This window comes from Sarcophilus harrisii, chromosome 1 (genome assembly GCF_902635505.1).
Source record: "Sarcophilus harrisii chromosome 1, mSarHar1.11, whole genome shotgun sequence".
Taxonomy (NCBI): Eukaryota; Metazoa; Chordata; class Mammalia; order Dasyuromorphia; family Dasyuridae; genus Sarcophilus; species Sarcophilus harrisii.
Window position 1 is genome coordinate 235,491,539 of NC_045426.1, and position 15,607 is coordinate 235,507,145.

Here is a 15,607-nt window from a genome sequence, read left to right on the forward strand (position 1 = left end):
TGGAAATCATTTATGATTTTATGTTTATCCCCAATTCTATAGAAGGATATAGAAATTTATGTAATTATTCTCTGAAGTACACATAGAAAGATTTTTTTCCATTGATCTTGATGTTAGTAATCTACATCAGGACTTCTTAAACTTTTTCTACTCATGACCCCTTTTTGCCTGAGAAAATTTTACATGACTTCAGATATATAGGCATGTATAATAGGTGTACAAATCAAATATTTACTGATAATAAATCATAATTTCATCTCCTCTCCATTCAGTTATGTGACTCCATATGTGGCTTTAGGAAGTTTTGATCTACATGATGGAGTTTAGAAACTTTCTTATTTCTTGTGGAATGATTAGCTTCACCAAATTCAGAATTAATTCATTAAATTAAACTTTGATAAATAATATTGTGTAATGATTCAGATGCTAAGTTGTTACCATTAACAACTTTGCAGTCCAATTATTCTTATATTTTTCTTTTATTGATCTGTTCTCCAGATCTGTCATTTTTCTTATGTTTCATATTATGTTTTATCTTCTTATTCTTTACAATCTATTTGGTTATTTCTTGGTCTCTCACTGGCTTCCCCTTGCCCAATTCTAATTTTCAAAGAATTATTTTCATCTTTGAGATTCTGTATCTCCTTTTCTAGTTGGTTAACTTTTTTTCCCCACAATCTTCTTGATTTTCTTGCATGGGTTTTATTTTTTTTTCCTCAATGTCTCTTATTTGATTTTTGAATTCTTTTTTGAGTTTTTTCTATAAATTCTCTCTGGGCAGAAAACTATTTCCTGTTATTCTTTGGGATAGAAGTTTTTTTTTTATTATTATTAAAGTGTCCTATGAAGATGAACTCTGGTCCTATCCTATGGTGGGTTTCTTTTTTTTGCCATTTAAAAAAATATTAGAGGTATTAGTGTAAGCACCTCTAATCTTGGGGTGGGATGATGATACCTCAAGTTTCCCTTCAGCTTTCCTCTCTAACCAGGAACCCCAAATCAAGAGCTCAACCCTCCTGCAAGAGCCCACAGCCAGCAGCATCCCTGCCCCATTGCTTCTGCATTCTCTGGGGGCTAGTTCTTTCTTGCCCAGGGTAGTGTCTCAACAGCTGGGGCTGGTGTTACCAATCAGCTGAAGTTCATTCAGATTTCCCAGATTCAAACCTTGACAAATAGTCCTGGAAGTGAAAATTTCTGTAGTTCCTGTTGAGGCTCCAGCTACACTCCTCTAGTGGAAGGGGTCCCCACTTGATGTTTCTGCAGAGCTAGCCCAGAGGTATTTGAATTTCACACCAGTTAAAACTTAGTCCAGGGTCTTTCTTCAGATCCTGAAGATCTGGTTGTATCTGGAGAACCCCTGTTCTGCCCCAAGTCTTCTTGATTTTTCAGTCATGTTTACCCTGAGACATAAATTTTTTCTATTTGTGGGGGAAATCTGAAGAGCTTGAAATTTACCTATCTACTCTGCCATCCTCCCAGAATCCTTCCCCTCTTGATAACTTTGCTAAAAAGTTTTACAATGCTTTTTTTCAGTGGACATATATTAACTGCCATCTTTCTTTAATTTGCTCTTTTTCTAGTCTCTTACAACCCAGATTTATGTCAATTTTTCTATCTAAAGTACTCTATTAAAGATCATGCATGATCTAATGGTCAAAATCAATGATCACTTCCCCTTGATATTTATTGTTCTTTTAAATAATATTTATTTTTTCCAATTAAATGTAAAACAACTTTTAATATCCATTTTTTTAAATTTTGAGTTCCAAAATCTCTCCTTTTCTTTATCCCTCCCTGAAAAGACAAGCAATTTGTTATAGTCTAGGCACGTGTAGTCATGCAAAATATATTCCCATATTAGCCATGTTGTGAAAAAAAACACAGGCCAAAAAGACCCTACCCCCAATCCCCAACAAGAAAAGTATGCTTCAATCTGCATTCACACTCTCATCACTTCTTTTTCTGGAAGTGGATAGCATTTTTCATCATTCATTCTTTGGAATTGTCTTGGATCTTGTATTGCTCAGAATAGCTAAGTTATTCACACATAATCATCATACAATATCACTATTCTTGATTGTTCTTGATTTCTTGTGGTCTTCTTGTCCTCTAAAGGTATTTCCTTAAGTTCTTTCCTTGGACAATTTTTTTCTCTCTATACTCTTTTCCTTGGCAATTTAATTCATTTATTTGATTAAAATTATTTTTATGCAACTGGTTTCCTATTTAAACCTCCATCTCTAACTGCCTATAAGACCAAAACTGTATGCTTCATTGCCATCTCAAATACAATATGGTCTAACCAAACTATATTATCTTATCTTCTGCCTTTGCTGTTTCCATAAGTGGAATCACCATCTACTTAATCATCCATTTTTGAAATGCTGGTATAATCTTTGACTCTTTCCCTTTATTACATCCAATCATTTGCCAAAACCTCTCCTTTCTAACACTATGGCATCTCTCCCACTAACTTCTTTTTGCCATTTTCTTTCACATTGTAAAGACCCTCATTATTATTCTCTCAGATTTTTGCATTAACTTCGTTACAATTGTTTTCACCTTTAGTTCTTTCCTCTTGCAATCCATTCTTCCTGCAATTATCAGAAAAGTCTATTTGACTTAGCTTTTGAGATGGACACATTACTCCTCTGAACAAAAGCTTTAATGTTCCATTTCTGCTAACTAAAATTAACATTCAAGGACTCTCCATATTCTAGCATCACCCCAAATTTCTACCTTATCTTAGAACACTCTCATCTACATTCTTTGTGCTTTAACCAAACTAGACAATCACCCATTCCCTGGTCATATCCTAGTCTTTCTTCTCTCTGTGCCTTTACTCATTTTTATTCCTATGTTTTATAGGAAATTTAAAAAAATTCTTTAAATTCTTTAAAAATTCTTATCAATTTAAAACAATCTAAATCAAATATCATGTCTTCTCTGAAGTTTTCTCTGAGTTCTCTCATTGGAAGATACATTAGCCTTCATATTATACTTTATTTGTACTCCTGGAATACAGCCAGCATTTTAAAAAAAAATGTATGTTTAACCTCCTGTAAGCTCCACAAAATCAAAGATCATATTTGATCTAAACTTTCTATCATTTCTAAGACATACCACAACAGTCATCAGATAGTAGGTACCTTATACCCTTTGTTAAATATATTTAATTTTGTTAGATTATCATTCTAGCCTGCCAAGATCTTTTATGATCTCCATTGTGTCATTTGAGGTATTAGCTAGTACTCCTATTTTGTCTTATCTGCAAAAATGATGAGCACTTTCTTCTGGCATAACTTGTTTTTAATTAACTCCCTCTGGATAATGGTGATTGCTTCGTCCTTTTACAAAGTTTTTAAAACCCATCCATTTACTAATCCATCATAGAATTCTGCCACAATTCATGCTTTTATTACCTCCCTCTTGATAGCATCAAGATACCACTTGGTTAACACAGAAGATCTTGTGAATGTTTAGAGACTTTATTCTTAGACTGAATCCTACATTGGGAGGAAAAGAGGATGTGTTTATTCTTCTTTCTTGTTCTTGGAGCAACCATCACTAGCTAGGTTGATGCTGTTTGATCTTTATGCTTGTTTTGAGCAATGGTAATCTCTTAAAATGAATTTCATAGATTTGCTGTACTCCAAAATTATTTTTGATGCCTCACTAGTAAAATAATATCAGGAAAATTGTTAATATTAATGGTTTTAATAGATATTTGAAAACTGACTAAGAAAAATTTAAAAAAAGCAAAATTTGGGATGAATGTGTAAAAAAATACTGATTAGTCAATTTATGAGAATAGATTACTATTTATGGATAATTATCACATGTTCAAGAACTATCATGCATATCATTGATGTGTAAAATTAATTTTCATGTAATTTCTCTTTTATTAAATCTTTCCTTACATATTTTTAGATCTTTCTTGCTCACATAGTATATTCAGATATCTGCTCATATAAAAATACAATGAACATTTTTAAGGGATTTAAATAAAGTTTCTTTAAAATAAGGTATAATTTTCAAAATATTATAGATAATAAAATAAATAGAAAATGAATGAAACTAAATAGAATTATGTCTAGAATGATTTTACATATTATCTATATTGATATTTGCATATAGATATAGCTATACCTACATACATATACATGTTTGTAGGTATTGGTAGCCATCTTTAGGGCAGAGAAGAGGGAAGGAAAAAAATGGAAAAAAGAAATTTGCCTGCTAACATTATTATATAAATTGCACATAATAGATTTACAGTTTCAAGTGCAATGATTCTTTAAAAAAATTATCCTGTTATAGAAATGCTTGTTTTATTTCATAAAATAAAAACAAAATTTAAAATTAAAAAAAATTATGAGATAGATGATAAAATGCATAACCAACCTCAGGAACAGGAAGACCTGGATTCATAGGTTGCCTCTGACACATATTGCTTACTTGGACCTGGGCAAATTACTTAACTTTTTAGTACTGCAGGAAAATCTAAATACTGTAAGCTGCAGTTATCTCTCTACATTAATACATCGTTTCTTCATTTTGAATAGTTCCCTAGACCTAAAGTACTGTTTGTGGCACTTTCCTCATCTGTAAAATGAGCTGAAAAAAGAAATGGCAAACTACTCCAGTATCTTTGCCAAGAAAATCTTAAATGGGATCACAAAGAGTTAGTCACAACTGAAACAAGTGAATAACATATCCGTCATATTAACAATTTCTGAAATTGTTTGCATAATTGTTTTGAGGACAAAGAACCACAGCATTTGTCAAGAAGTCCAAAATTATGGGATAAATGTACTTCTACCCTGAAACTTTTTATAAAAAAGTTTATTCTGGTTCATCTATAATAGGATTTTATAGTTGAAAAGTATATTTTTAATTCTAAAATATAATGATTCCTTTCTTTGCTTGTTTATGGAGTTTATTAAGATGAAAAAATCATTAATAAAGTAACAGCTCAAAATCCCTAGATAGAAAATTCCTAACATCCAGATAGATATTTAGGTCTCTACCCTATTTAAATTCTTTGTATACCCAGCTAACAGAACTTCCTCCATTCACTTTTCTTTAACTTTTATGAATAAAGCATAGATTTTTACATGAATCAAAATCACGATAAAAGCAGCAGCTTTTATAAAAAGAAAAAAGATAAACACATGCAAAAGTGCCTGTTATCATGCAAGTACGTGGATGGGAAAGTTGGAGAAAGAGTATATAACTTTTCAGAAGTTTCCTCAGTCTGTGAAGAAATGATTAAAACTAATAGCTTCAGTATGAATTTTTGTCCCAAGATTCAATAGCTCCACCACTCTGTCACACCTCTTCTTTTTCTCTTTTCCTCTCCCCTCTCCCTCCCTTCCTCCTCCTTCCCTTCTTCCTTCCCTCTCTTTTTCCTTCTATCTTCTCTCTCTCCCTTCTCTCTCTCTCTCTCTCTGTCTCTGTCTCTGTCTCTCTCTCTCTCTGTCTGTCTCTGTCTCTGTCTCTCTCTCTCTCTCTCTCTCTCTCTGTCTGTCTCTGTCTCTCTCTCTCTCTCTCTCTCTCTCTCTCTCTCTCTCTCTCTCTCTCTCTTCTTCCTCTTCCTCCTTTTCCGAGGAAAAACCCTGCCCCCATACCCCCTCCTTTCTGGTTATAAGGATTAGGGGGAAGGCATTTTTTGATTGGGATTTACAAAGGTCTAGTCAGCAATCAATCAGGAAGAAAAAAAAGAGAAAGCTTTAGAAATTGGGATAGATTTCTCAGCATGACCTCACCATGATTAGGATGCTACATTAGCTAATAGTCCCAGTCAGTTTCCTTCTGGGCTAATGTTGGGTCACTGATTTGTCTCACATGCTCAACACCTTGGTTCCATTTTGTTCCAGATCTGCAAGAAATACAGTCCTTTAGAATGTGTTGCAGTTTGCGATGATCAATTCAAACTGAGCAGCTGCCACATTGGCTCAGCATCTGTGACAGAAGACTCAAATAATTATGAGTCACCTAGTTTCTCCACCTACACTATAAAAATGGGAAAAGAATGGAAAGGCAGACTTCAAAGACAAAGAGAAAAGAAAATTTCAGGACATTTGCCATCTTTTTAATTGTCTCATTGATTTATTTTCCTCAATCAAACTTCCAAAAGGCATTAAAATATATATGTAACATGATTGCTATGATTCAATATCTCTAGTAGCAATTAGATCAGTTATTGAAAAAAGATCTCACATTGGGAATGCCAAAAGCCAATGATATTTATGAGGTCACAGATTTGCTTTCTTGTGTTAGGATTGTAGTTTTTGTATCTCTATATTAAAAGAGGCACCATATTAAGTGTAATCATTAACAATCATACTTAAAATACAAAGATTTGACTGTGAAGTTCAGGTTTGGGATTAGTTATTCAAAGATCCTGACTTTCCTTCCCAAGCTATGCTCAGAAAAGACATTGTAGAGTTAGATTATTCAATGAGAAATAATATTGCCTTCTAGAGTCTAAGCAGGACTTGAGGGGAGGTATTAAATTTGCAGAACAGTGTAGACTGCATCATTAAATAGCCTATAAAGTCCAAACAAATTTAAAAAAGCAACCAATAAAAACAATAGAAACATTGGTAGAACAAGACAAATAGTATTTAAAATGCATATGGATCCACTTTACAATAAACATTAGTTCAATTCCTATCTCTAGCCTAATTTACCCATAGCTCTTAGGTGCATATGTTGATCAGCTCTATGGGCAAAGGTCAATTAGCAGAGAAAGCAGAATGATTCCTAAGAGAGAGTGGTCATATATATAAAGTCCAATTGAGGAAGGAGAAATACTTTTTTCGTTTATTCAGATATAGTGTCTAAGTTTTCTATCCAGACATAAAAATTATACCTTGAAGAAAAAGTATGGTAAAAACATTGTGTTCAGCTTGATTCTTGATTAGTTAAAATAGATTACAGTGAAAATTAGAACCTAACATAGTGGTAAAATCTCTGTTCCTTTAAATTCATGTTCCCCCACAGATTCTGTGATTCCTGAAATTGTAAACAATATTTTCTTCCCAGAAAACAGGGTGGGGAACTTTTGGTCTAAATAAAACATAAATTCAATAAAATAATAATTTAAAAATTTCTAAGTTCCTGCTGTGTCCAGGATAATGAGGTAGGCATTCAGTGAGATGCAAAATTTCATTAAGATATTGCTGTTGCTTTTTCCTTCTCCTCCTCCTCCTCTTCCTTTTTCTCCCTTCTTTTTCTCTTCCTCCTTTTCCTCTTCTTCCTCTTTCTCTCCTTCTTTCCTCCTCCTCTTCTTCATTTTTTCCTTTTTTCCTTCTCCTTCCCCTTCTTATTTTTGTTTAAATATTAATTTATTTTTAACATTTAATTTTTTAAAAGATTTGAGTTTCAAGTACTTACCTTTCTTCCAGGCCCTTCCCTACCCATTGAAAAGGCAAGTAATGCATCAATTATGCAGGTAAAATCATGAAAAAAACATTTTTTCTGTCTTTCCAAAAAGCAAAAAAAAGTAAAAAAATATATATTTCAATTTTTATACAGAGTTCATCAGTTTTCTCTCTAGAGATGGATAGCTATTTTCATCATGAGTTCTTCAGAATTGTCTAGAGTCATTTTATTGATTAGCATAGTTGAATCTTTTATAATTTATCATTGCTACAATATTGTTGTTAACTATATACAGTAATCTCCTGGTTTTGCTCAGTTCACTTTGCACAAATTAATATAGATCTTCCCAGTTTTTTTCTGAAACCACCCCTTCACCATTTTTTAATAATACAGTAGGGAAAGTTATGTAGTACAGTGGATAGAGCATTGGGCCTGAAGTCAGAAAGTCTTCAGACATGATTGAAATAACTAAACTGAACTGAACAACAACTCCATTACAATGAAATACTACAACTAGTTCAGTCAATTGATGGTCACCTCTTTGATTTATGTTTCTTCACCATCACAAAAAGAGATGTTATAAATTTTTTCTACCTATAGGTTCTTTTTCTTTGATCTCTTTGGGATAGAGACTTAGTAGTAATAGGCTTTTAAATGAACAGAGGAAGAGGGAAAGCAAAGGGCAATTTTAAGGGACAGAGAATATTCCAGTTTAGCAGGGCAGTAGAATTTATAGCAGTGAATAGTTTGAGTTAAAACTGTAAGACAATATAGTCACAGAAGATGTAGGGTCTTGAATGTTTAGCAAAAGAAGTCTGGCCTTTACTCCATATGCAATTTTATTGTTCAGTTGTTTTTCAATCATGTCCAGTTCCTCATGATTATATTTGAAGTTTTCTAGGGAAAATTACTGGAGTGTTTATCTTTTCCTTATCCACCTCACTTTACAAATGAGAAAACTGAGGCAAATGGGGTTAAGTGACTTGTTCAGAGTCACACAGATAGTAAGTGTCTTAGGGCTATTTGAATTCAGGAAGATGAGTTTTCCAGATTCCAGGCCCAGTACTCTATGTACTACATTATCCAATTGTTCTCCACAGGCAGTAGTGAGCTATTGAATATTTTGTAGCAGTGGATTAACAAAACCACATCTATTGCTGTGGTCCACTGGTTTCAGGGGGCTGAGACACCCTTTCTACTAAGACTTGGCTCAAGGACTGTGTAATCAGATTCTGTCCTCAGGGAAGCCTAATCTCATGAGACAGGGTCAGATTTGACAGAGTATATATGACTCATCACTAAGTTTTCTCCAAAAGAGATTTACAGGCTATTTTCTAAGAAGGTGTTCAATGCTCAAAGTAAACAGTATAGGATAGCTATTTATTTCCTCCTCTACAAAATAAATTTTTAAAAGACAAAAGACTAATAAACACATATTGACAGATATTTAAAACATATACTTATCATTATATTTTCCTTGGAAGCTAATACTTAAAACATAAAGACATGAAAGATGAAAGTTCCTTTATGGAACTGTTGGACAGGTCAAACAGGTAATTTTCCTCCCTGCTCTCCACTGCCTGAACAACCACATTTTCTAGGTAATGGTCATTTCAACTTCTAAGAAGTTACTTCAAGGTTACCGCTTATTGGCAATCAGCACCCTAACCTAAAAGTTCCTGACCTTTTGAACTCATAAGGCTGTTTGCTAAGGCAATTTCTTTGAAGATTATTGTGTAGTTACTTGTGATCTGGGAAAGAAACAAAAAAATGCTCAGTAAAATTGACAATTTTGTTTTAATTTGTATTTCTCTAATCTATAGAGATTTAGAACATTTAAGTAAGACCATATATAGCTTTATTTTCTTTAGAGATTTGTCTGCTCATATTTTTTGATCATTTATCAATTGGGGAATGACTTGTATTTTTATAAATTTGACGAAGTTTTTCATATAAGACCTTTTATCTGAAAAAGTACCTGTAAATTTATGTCCTAACTTTTTTTGTTTTCCTTCTAATTTTGTCTTCATGAAAAATTGGGAGCTAAATGATATTATCATGTCAATTTTACAGAGCAGGAAACTGAAGCAAACACAATTTGTGATGTCTAAGGTCATATAGCTAGATGAGGTAATATTTAAAAACTCTGCTCTTCCTGACTCTAGGGTGGTGCTTTATTCACTGTTTGGTAAAGAGGGTACTGGATTTTATGTGAGAAGGTCTGGGTTAAAATTCTAGCTGTACTGTGTGATTTGAGGCAAGTTCCATTTACTAGTTGTGTGACCCTGGACAAATCACTTAATTCTATTTGCCTCAGTTTCTCATTTGTAAAATAAGTTAGAGAAGAAAATCGTAAATCACTCCAGTATTTTTGCCATGAAAATCCCAAATGGCATTATAAAAGGCTGGAGAATGACTCAGTTGCATTACTCAACAACAACTTTTATCTTTCTGAGTCTCAGTTTACTCATATATTCTAGCCTTTGTTTAACTCACTGATTCATAGTAAATTGTATTGTTATTGAGCTGTTTTTCAATCACATCTGACTCTGTGACTCCATTTGGAATTTTCTTGGCAAAGATAATGGACTAACTTACTATTTCCTTCTCTAGTTCATTTTACAGATGAGGAAACTTAAACAAATAGGGTTAAGTGACTTATCCAAGGTCACATAGCTATTAAGTGTTTGATACTGGATTCTAGACCTGGCATTTTATCCACTGTACCACAACAGATTGTACCTTTGCAGAAAGATTTATTTTCACTTTGCCTGAGCAGTAAATATTTATGTAAGATTTTATATTTTCCAGGCAGCTCAATAAAGAAATGGGGAAGAACAGAAGCTCTTTCCTTCCATGATTCTGACAAAAGATCTTAATTTTAACCTGCAGAGCCTCCCCCCAGGGATAAAAGCTTGTTCGAATTTTCAAAACCAGTATTGGCATCTCACCTGGCACTTGCAAAGATCTCCACTGAGCAAATGTGTATTAGTGATGTGTTTTCCTTTAGGATTTGAATGGCTTCCTCCCTTCTGGCTTCTTGAGAGACATCAGATAAGAACTGGCTGGCTGGTGAATATATATGTTGGTCAAGGGGCAGATACCTGAGAGGTGAAAGAGGGGAGCCTGAATTTTCAGGCAGCCATAAAAATGGCAGATGAGGAGAGACATTACTAATTAGGAGGCAGATTGATTAATCTGAACATCTGGTTTTATCGTTCTGTTAATTCAATTATCTATCTTTCTAAGGAACAGAGGAAAGGTCCTGGATTCAAATCCCACCTCCTAGCTTCCAACTCTGCTACTTACTATCTTTATGGCCCTAAGAAATTAATTTTATTCCTATGGATCTTAGGTGCCTCATCTATAAAATGAGAAGGTTGAATTAGATGATCTCTGAAGTCCCTTCTAACTCTGAATCTATCATCCTATGATAAGAGATAGAGTTTTGGGAAACTGATTCTTACTGCTCAAACTGGATCACTAAGAAGTGATCCAGTATTTAAAATGGAAGAATATTCTTCTTGGTAACTAGAATATTCACATGCCCTTATAACAGAGGATTTTAAGGAACCCCCAGACTATGAAACTTCCCAAAGCTGGATATGGATTCTGTCATATTTTGGATCAGAGTTGAAACATTTACACTTTAAGATGGTGCAATGTTTCCTTACTGGTCTCCATTACCAGGAGGCTATGTAAAGATCAATCAGTGATGACTGTCAGAAAAAGATATCTACTGTAGTGAAAATAAATTTGTTTTTTACCTTTATAATACACTAAGAATAAGTTTGTCAATTTAGGATAAATGACTTTGTAGTGTGTTAAGTCTCCATTTTGTGATTGAACTGCTTAAGTAAATTATTTTTCAATTAATATAAGTACTTGTGTGGTATGATGTAGTAAGCAATATGTGTGTATTCTTAAATAATTGTTAAAGATGTAAATTATTGGATTAGACAAACCATAAATTATGAAAAAAATGTTACAAACATCTTTATCAGTAAATCTGGACTAAACTGCCAAATAAAGTATATGGTATAAAGAACTGGAATGGGATAAGCAATTTAGGAATATCTATAGCTGACAATATAAAAAACCTACCTGAGACGCTAGCCATCAGCATGTTCCCAAGGCCTCTAGTTGATTTTAGGTGAAAAATGCTAATGAGATGATAGACAAGCAGTTGGAGAAGATATAACTGAAAGAAATGATTAGGAGATCCCTACAAGATAATATCCATGGTTCAAAGTATGCCCTTCCCACAATGGGGTCTGGTTCTATACTCATGTTAATTATGTTCAATTCTGGATAGACAGCATCAATAATAATGTTAGCATATATACTGCCTAGGGCAAGTAGGTGGTATTGAGTTTGGAGTTGGGAAGACCTGAATACAAATTCGGCCTCAGATACTTACTATCTATATGATCCTGGGCAAGTCACTTTGTTTACCTCAATTTCTCATCTGTAAAATAAGCTGGAGAAGGAAATAACAAACCACTCTAATAACTGCCAGAAAAACTTCAAATGGGGTGAAATGGAGATGTGACTGAAACTACAACAACATATACTACCTATTATGTTCCAGGCACTGTACTAAGAGCTCTATAAATTATCATTGGATCCTCATGATAACTCTGGAAGGGAGTTATTATTATTATCTGAATTTTACAGTTGAGGAAACTGAGGGAAATGGAGGTAGTGAGCTAGTTTGAGACCAGATTTGAACTTTTCTCACTCCAGGACTATCATTCTATCCACTATCATCAACTAGCTAACTTTGGAGTGGAATGAAGCTTTTCTTATATTCTCAAGCTCAGTTCCCTTCCCCCTAGAGTTCCAGGAAAAGGCTCTTAAATAAAGCTAAGGTATGACTCATGTCTAGGATCTACCCTAAAAGAAATTAACAGGATCTCTTCTACAAAAGGTACTTATTGTAAAAAGTAGATATTGGATGTCTGATATTTATTTCTTTTACTATGAAAGAAATGCTTTAAGCACAGAAGAACCCTAAGTGTGCATTACCAAATACTTCAAATAAGAAATAATAACCTATCATGCTTTATGTTTTCCTGAAAGTAAAGATGCTTTGTGGGACTTTGAATATTTAACTTTCATTTCTGAACTTTGCTAAGCCCAAGATGACCTAACCTTTTAGTTCCAGAGTTCTCATCTCATCCTAGTGTCTCACTATTACAATGATGAATGTCTCATATGGCCTACTATCTAGGTATAGCTAACCATACATCATACTATAAATAGGCTATCTTCTTATCAGCAACCCTGTTATTTCAGTGTTAGGGCAGGTATCATGCCTTGGAGAACCTCATCTTTACAAATTAGGAAATCTCTCCTTGGGACTCTGCTGCCTTGATTAGTGAGTGCCTTATATGGTCTACTATATTTAGACTGTACCTTTTACCTATTCACACATCTTTTGCCTATTCACACTATTGCCACCACCCTCCATTATTCACATCCACTATCTCCTCTTCTGAGCTCTTCTTCCCTACACATTTTCTAATTCTGGAGTTATAATCAAATCAATTGAGCCATTGTTAATTTTCAGTTCTATTCATCGTCCTAGTAACTTCCTTTGACTCTTGTTTTCCTAGATGTACTGTTTCCATTTATTAGAATGTAAACTCCCAAAAGGCAAGACCTGTCTCTGTTCTCATATTTTATGAAGTGGAGGGAATAGTTGGGGGGGGGGCAGGAATGATAGTGATGACAAAATTAAAATAGAAGTAAAAAAAGAATAGTAATAATGAAGCTTTAAAATAATACACAGGAGAAGGTTCAGAGGCATGGACAAGCTGGATAATTTTAAAACCAATGAAATGAATTTATTCCATTTATAAAGGAAATGAGATGAATGTAGTAACTATATGTGGTTTCATAAGCAATCATTGTTCTTTGTATATAGAAATATTCATGTTTGTTTTTTTGTCAAATACCAAGTAATAAAAAATAAAAAATTAGAAAAAAGATAAAGTATATATTTTGTAGCCAAACATGCAGAAAAAAGTTAAATGCCTTTGGTCTTTAAAGTTAAAAGATATTATGAAGCATGCTGTTCTCATGAAACAGTCATAGTAGGGCAGCCTAGGACTCTTACTGAAACCAAAAATTACATGTATCTGGTAAAACTATGCTTGGTAGTGGTCAGAAAAGACATGTCTGTCAGAGATAATATGGTCAATGGAGATGATACAGAAAGACTATACAGCAAAATCTGAGATAAAATTCAATCAACACAAAATTGGTCACATTGGATGAGTTACCACTGTTTGCCTCAGTTTCTAAATATGAAAAATAGAGATAATAATGTATCAACTTCCCAGGATTGTTGGGAAAACAAAATGAAATAGTATTTGTAAAGTGCTTTGCAAATATTAAAGTACTATATAAAGCTATTTTATTAACCACTTAAACTTTTTGAATGTTTCTTCTCATGTAAAATGAGGATAGTAATTCTTTTTCTTTTTTTTTTTTTTTTTTGATTTTTATTTAATAGCCTTTTATTTACAAGTTATATGTATGGATAACTTTACAGCATTAACAATTGCCAAACCTCTTGTTCCAATTTTTCCCCTCCTTTCCCCCACCCCCTCCCCCAGATGGCAGGATGACCAATAGATGTTAAACATATTAAAATATAAATTAGATACACAATAAGTATACATGACCAAACCGTTATTTTGCTGTACAAAAAGAATCGGATTCTGAAATATTGTACAATTAGCCTGTGAAGGAAATCCAAAATGCAGGTGGGCAAAAATATAGGGATTGGGAATTCAATGTAATGGTTTTTAGTCATCTCCCAGAGTTCTTTCTCTGGGCGTATCTGGTTCAGTTCATTACTGTTCCATTGGAAATGATTTGGTTGATCTCATTGCTGAGGATGGCCAGGTCCATCAGAATTGGTCATCATATAGTATTGTTGTTGAAGTATATAATGATCTCTTGGCCCTGCTCGTTTCACTCAGCATCAGTTCGTGTAAGTCTCTCCAGGCCTTTCTGAAAGTATCTCCAGACAAGGTTAATAGAATCATATGAGATAATATGTGTGAAATGTCTTATAAACCTTTAAGTGCTATGATATTTTAAAACTAATACCTATTATATAATACTATATTTATTATCATGTATGTTATATATGTAATATACTACATTATGTTATAGATAATATGTGATTAATAGGTAAATATATTGTATACGTAAATTATATAATATACTAATTTATATTACATATGTAATATATAAACTATGCAGTATAATGGCACAATTATAATAATACACTACCATTGTATCTTATATTTGGAGATCTGAAGAAGCTTGTCGTCATCTAGTTTAATTACCTTATTTTATAGATATTCACGGAAGATGTGATTTACCAAAGGTTACATAAATACTGTCAATTTTTTTTATTAGGAAATACTATTGTGAACATATATATTGAATCTTTACATTCATAATGAGTTTCTTTTTTTCTCTAAGGAGGAAGGTGGCTTTCAAATGAAATCTGCAACCATGGTATTAAGAGCAAATAAAACACAATTTTGTTATTTAGTGACATATTGCCTAATCTCTTCTTCAGATATTCATTTTAAATAGAACTGATATTTTTAAGCTACTGAATTTGAAGTTTCTATGATTCAAAAGAAAATTTAAAGGTTTTTCCTTGATTCTTTCAATGTGTATTCCTCAATCCCTCTTAGAGAGCTGGTTGCATATTTCAGAAATGAAAAGGAAAAATTGGGTATCCATGTCTTCAAGAAAAAGAATTAGGCAGAAAAGTCCAGAGAGACTTGCATAAATTGATGCTAAGTGGAGTCGAATCAAGAGAACATTGTGCACAGCAACAAGAAGATTATGTGATGATCAGCTGTGATGGACTTGGATCTTTTCAACAATGAGGTGATTCAGGGTAATTGAAATAGACTTGTGATGAACCAAGTAATCTGCATCCAGAGAGAGCACTATAGGGACTGAATGTGGATCACTACATAGTATTTTCACCTTTGTTGTTGTTGTTTGCTTGCTTTTTCCCCCTTCTCACTTTTTTCCTTTTTTGATCTGATATTTCTTGTGCAGCAGGATAAATATGGAAATATGTTTAGAAGAATTGCACATGTTTAACCTTTATTAGATTACTTGCTGTCTAGGGAAGAAAGATTGGGGAAAGGGAGAGAGAAAAATTTGAAACACAAGG